At 42.8% G+C, this 5,439-nt stretch overlaps 1 non-coding gene across 1 annotated transcript; it reads left to right on the plus strand.

Moving 5' to 3' along the window:
- The first annotated feature begins 4,675 nt into the window (after positions 1–4,675).
- Positions 4,676–4,752, plus strand: Trnas-cga (transfer RNA serine (anticodon CGA)). The gene has a single exon. It is a non-coding gene; the product is annotated as a tRNA-Ser (tRNA).
- The last annotated feature ends 687 nt before the right edge of the window (positions 4,753–5,439 follow it).

A 5,439-nucleotide genomic window follows, 5' to 3' on the forward strand; every position in this document is an offset into this window, starting at 1 on the left:
CTTATTGCTGTATCTATAGCGTTAGAGAACTTCAAACGTGTCTCGTCATTCCTTAGTACTTCCGTATCCCACTTCTTTGCGTATTGATTCTTCCTTACTAATGTCTTGAACTTCAGCCTACTCTTCATCACCACTATATTGTGATCTGAGTCTATATCTGCTCCTGGGTACGCCTTACAATCCAGTATCTGATTTCGGAATCTCTGTCTGACCATGATGTAATCTAATTGAAATCTTCCCGTATCTCCCGGCCTTTTCCAAGTATACCTCCTCCTCTTGTGATTCTTGAACAGGGTATTCGCTATTACTAGCTGAAACTTGTTACAGAACTCAATTAGTCTTTCTCCTCTTTCATTCCTTGTCCCAAGCCCATATTCTCCTGTAACCTTTTCTTCTACTCCTTCCCCTAGAACTGCATTCCAGTCGCCCATGACTATTAGATTTTCGTCCTCCTTTACATACTGCATTACCCTTTCAATATCCTCATACACTTTCTCTATCTGTTCATCTTCAGCTTGCGACGTCGGCATGTATACCTGAACTATCGTTGTCGGTGTTGGTCTGCTGTCGATTCTGATTAGAACAACCCGGTCACTGAACTGTTCACAGTAACACACCCTCTGCCCTACCTTCCTATTCATAACGAATCCTACACCTGTTATACCATTTTCTGCTGCTGTTGATATTACCCGATACTCATCTGACCAGAAATCCTTGTCTTCCACTTCACTTCACTGACCCCTACTATATCTAGATTGAGCCTTTGCATTTCCCTTTTCAAATTTTCTAGTTTCCCTACCACGTTCAAGCTTGTGACATTCCGCGCCCCGACTCGTAGAACGTAGAACGTAGATGCGCACAGTACGCACCCCCAGACCAGCATGGTCAACTCCTACCACGCTCACGTTACCGTCTGCGTGACAGAAGCGAAAGCCGTTTGCAGATCGTTGGAGTAATCTGTCGCAGGCCGCTTCGTCAATCAGTTTGAGGTACACTGTGCTGGTTACATAGACAGATGAATTCCTATCAGTTCTTGTGGGTCTATGTGCATGATGTCTCGTGGAAACCGTTCAATTTCATGGGCCTTCGGTCTCGTGTACGATGCGTTGAACGTTAGTTTGATTGTAGCTTTTCGATATGAGAACGCCATGTCGGGTCGGTACAGGTACTATACGGCAATACAACGACGCGACCGCGCGCTAGCGGGTAAACAACAACACCTGCGGAGCACTGCCCGGCGCGCCGATCCCGTCCGCACGGTATCACGGCTGAAAGCCGACTGCGCAACTGCCCCTAGACTACGGGTACCTCTTCCTTGGGTTATTTAGGTTTAAGTAGTTCTAAGTTCTAGGGGACTGATGACCACCGATGTTAAGTCCCATAGTGCTCAGAGCCATTTGAACCATTTTGAACAAACTGATATGGCTCATGGGGGAAGCAGCAAGCGTTGGTAATAACATAGGAAATGGGGGTCGTAAACTCCACGAGAAGGTGTTACGGTCACGTATGGTCTGGCATCATCGGAGACCATTTAATTGGGCCGTTCATTCTCCCGGACCAACTTGATGGACGCAAGTATCTCGTAGTCCTGCGAGAGGTTCTGCCGAACATGCTGAATGATTTTCCTTGTCTATTCGTTGCCGCATTCGATTCCACCACGTCGGACACCCTGACCATTTCAGCGGACAAGTGAGACACATCTGCAGGCAACCTTCCCGGCCGCTGGATTGGTCGCGGTGGGCCAGTCGCATGGCCACCATTATCATTCGTTCTGTCGCCAATCGATTTTTCCCTCTTGGGGTATCCGAAGGGGTTTGTGCATCACTTGTTACATCACAAGAGGACCTAGTGGGCAGGATTGCTGCGGCAGCAGGATGTCTTCGAGGTACATCAGGTACCTTTGATAGCGTGCGCCGTTCAGTGCAGTGTAGCTGCCAGGCGTGTCTCGTTGCATCTGGACAAAACATTCTGCATTTCCTGTAGTGGATGTCATTTTATAATATGTGAATAAATAACTGCAACGCCATTTAGTAACCCGAATGACCTTCACCGCGCCCGGTTCCCATGTGATTACTCATCCTTGTTGAATGCCCGATGTGCCACGTAAGTTTGCAAAAAAAATTTTTATAATCACCTTATATATTGTATACGCCAACTTTTCTTGACTACAATGACATATGTTCCAGCGAGTAATGATTGTGAAATGGCATTTTGCTGCTGATATAACTAAAGTATTCAATATTGTGCATGTTTTACGCTTACCAAATGTTCAAATGTCTGTGAATTTCTAAGAGACTAAACTGATGAGATGATGGGTCCCTAGACTTACACACTACTTAAGGGGAGTTAGAACAGAAAAAAAATCGTATTTTCGGACTTCTATCGCATTACAAAATCTGCAGTTTTCCGAATAAAATGATATACAGGGTGTTACAAAAAGGTACGGCCAAACTTTCAGGAAACATTCCTCACACACAAAGAAAGAAAATATGTTATGTGGAAATGGGTCCGGAAACGCTTACTTTCCATGTTAGAGCTCATTTTATTACTTCTCTTCAAATAACATTAATCATGGAATGGAAACACACAGCAACAGAACGTACCAACGTGACTTCAAACACTTTGTTACAGGAAATTTTCAAAATGTCCTCCGTTCGCGAGGATACATGCATCCACCCTCCGTCGCATGGAATCCCTGATGCGCTGATGCAGCCCTGGAGAATGGCGTATTGTATCACAGCCGCCCCAATACGAGCACGAAGAGTCTCTACATTTGGCACCGGGGTTGCGTAGACAAGAGCTTTCAAATGCCCCCATAGATGAAAGTCAAGAGGGTTGAGGTCAGGAGAGCGTGGAGGTCATGGAATTGGTCCGCCTCTACCAATCCATCGGTCACCGAATCTGTTGTTGAGAAGAGTACGAACACTTCGACAGAAATCTGCAGAAGCTCCATCGTGCATGAACCACATGTTGTGTCGTACCTGTAAAGGCATATGTTCTAGCAGCACAGATAGAGTATCCCGTATGAAATCATGACAACGTGCTCCATTGAGCGTAGGTGGAAGAAACTAAAATGAGCCCTAACATGGAAATTAAGCGTTTCCGGACACATGTCCACATAACATCTTTTCTTTATTTGTGTGTGAGGAATGTTTCCTGAAAGTTTGGCCGTACCTTTTTGTAACACCCTGTATATGTCCACATAACATCTTTTCTTTATTTGTGTGTGAGGAATGTTTCCTGAAAGTTTGGCCGTACCTGTTTGTAACACCCTGTATATGTATCACTTATAGACGCACATGGGAAGTATTTTATTTTATTTTTTAAATATAATACACAGTGGTTGAAACTGTTACAATATTTACGTGAATTACTTCAAGATCAAATAAAATCGGTAATTTTTTATATAGAAGGCTGTAGATTGCTTTGTTATAATGGTTAAATTATGTGTTTGTATTGGTCATGTCCAAAACAGGATGGTCACCATATGTAACCCCCCCTTAGAAAAATTTTTCAACGATTGTGCTCATAAACCCCTTACGTTATTTGATTTTCAAACAGCTGAGCAAAACTGAACGTACTCAGACATTTCTCTCTTTACTTATTCTGATCATCACTAAACTGACATACAATATTTTTAACGCAAACGCCAATCTGACTTTCAATAATCCCTACAAAAGAATGGCCCTGACTAACAATAACCTATACCTTTCATGAATCACTTACCTCACAAAAATCTTCGTTACTCGAACTACTGCAATACAGCGAGCACCACTACTGCCAGCTAAATAAAAGATTCTAACTACATAAGGCACTAACTACTGATAGGCATAGTTAGCAAATGAAAGATTTTGATAGAGAACAAACAATGTGTATATATATATATATATATATATATATATATATATATATATATATATATATATATATATATATCAGTTCATGATATCCAGTATTACAAATTTACTCTTTCTGGCGGACACAGTCCAGATCGTCCGCTCTTAAAAATCTGCCATCTCTCTCCCCACATGCACCACTGCTGGCGGCTCACCTCCAACTGCGCAGCGCTATGCGCTGTTCACATCCAACTGCCCAACACTACAATAGCGACTATTCCAACAATGCCAACCAGCCACAGACGGCACACAGCCAGTGATTTTTACACAGAGCGCTACGTGACGTTACCAACATAAAAACCTAAACAGCCTACTTACAACCAGGCTGAGGAAGTTCAAACAAAGTTTGAGAGACAGGAAACTTTCTGATGGTAAAAGTATAAGAGGCAGTCTGACAGACAAAATGTTTGATAAACTACAGCAGTATTATGGGATGGCCATTAGAAATAATACCGTGGACCTGTTGAAAATGAAGCAGGCCGTATGGGCTTCGGTAGCTCAGTTGGTAGAGCACTTGCCCGCGAAAGGCAAAGGTCCCGAGTTCGAGTCTCGGTCGGGCACACAGTTTTAATCTGCCAGGAAGTTTCATATCAGCGCACCCTCCGCTGCAGAGTGAAAATCTCATTCTGGAAACATCCCCCACGCTGTGGCTAAGCCATGTCTCCGCAATATCCTTTCTTCTAGTTCTGCAAGGTTCGCAGGAGAGCTTCTGTAAAGTTTGGAAGGTAGGAGACGAGGTACTGCCAGAAGTAAAGCTGTGAGTACCGGGCGTGAGTCGTGCTTCGGTAGCTCAGTTGGTAGAGCACTTGCCCGCGAAAGGCAAAGGTCCCGAGTTCGAGTCTCGGTCGGGCACGCAGTTTTAATCTGCCAGGAAGTTTCATATATAGACTCACTTACCAAAAAATTTTTTTGTTGGAATGAAGACGCTGAAGTGCATGGGGGGGGGGGGGGGTCAGTGATGCTGTTATTGCTTTTAATGATGGCAAAATTTGTAGGGTGAAAGTGCTACAGCATATGAGAATTAATTCTAGAGCAAACTGCATCAGAGAACTTGAACGGATGGATAAGGTTCGCATTGATAAAGCAGAGTACGCAGCATAGCTGGCCACTAAGGAGTCCAGAAAGAAGAAAAGAAGAAAAAACTTGGAAAAAGATCATGAGGATGATATACAGTACGGTGCAGGGTGCTTCTGAGTGACTAAAAACAAAAAAAAATTAAACATATATTGAGTTCCAGTCTTTTGAAACTTTAGAAGCTGTTCTTGAAAATTTACATTTTCTGATGCATTTTTCCCTAAATACCAGAAACCGCTTCGAGTAGAGTATACAAATTTTCAGGGAGCAGTAACATACATATCCTGAGTCTACTGAACTAGAAGAAGAACATAATGTTATGTATAATTAAAATTATTTAGGATAACGTACATGAAAGTACACAAAATTTTAACCGTGTAGTAAAAAAATAGTATTTCCGAAAGTAGTGGCTGAAACGCAATTATTGTAGACTCAGAAAATACAGTTTAATGTCCTGTAAAAGTTTCAT

This window comes from Schistocerca serialis, chromosome 9 (genome assembly GCF_023864345.2).
Source record: "Schistocerca serialis cubense isolate TAMUIC-IGC-003099 chromosome 9, iqSchSeri2.2, whole genome shotgun sequence".
In the NCBI taxonomy this organism is placed as follows: Eukaryota; Metazoa; Arthropoda; class Insecta; order Orthoptera; family Acrididae; genus Schistocerca; species Schistocerca serialis.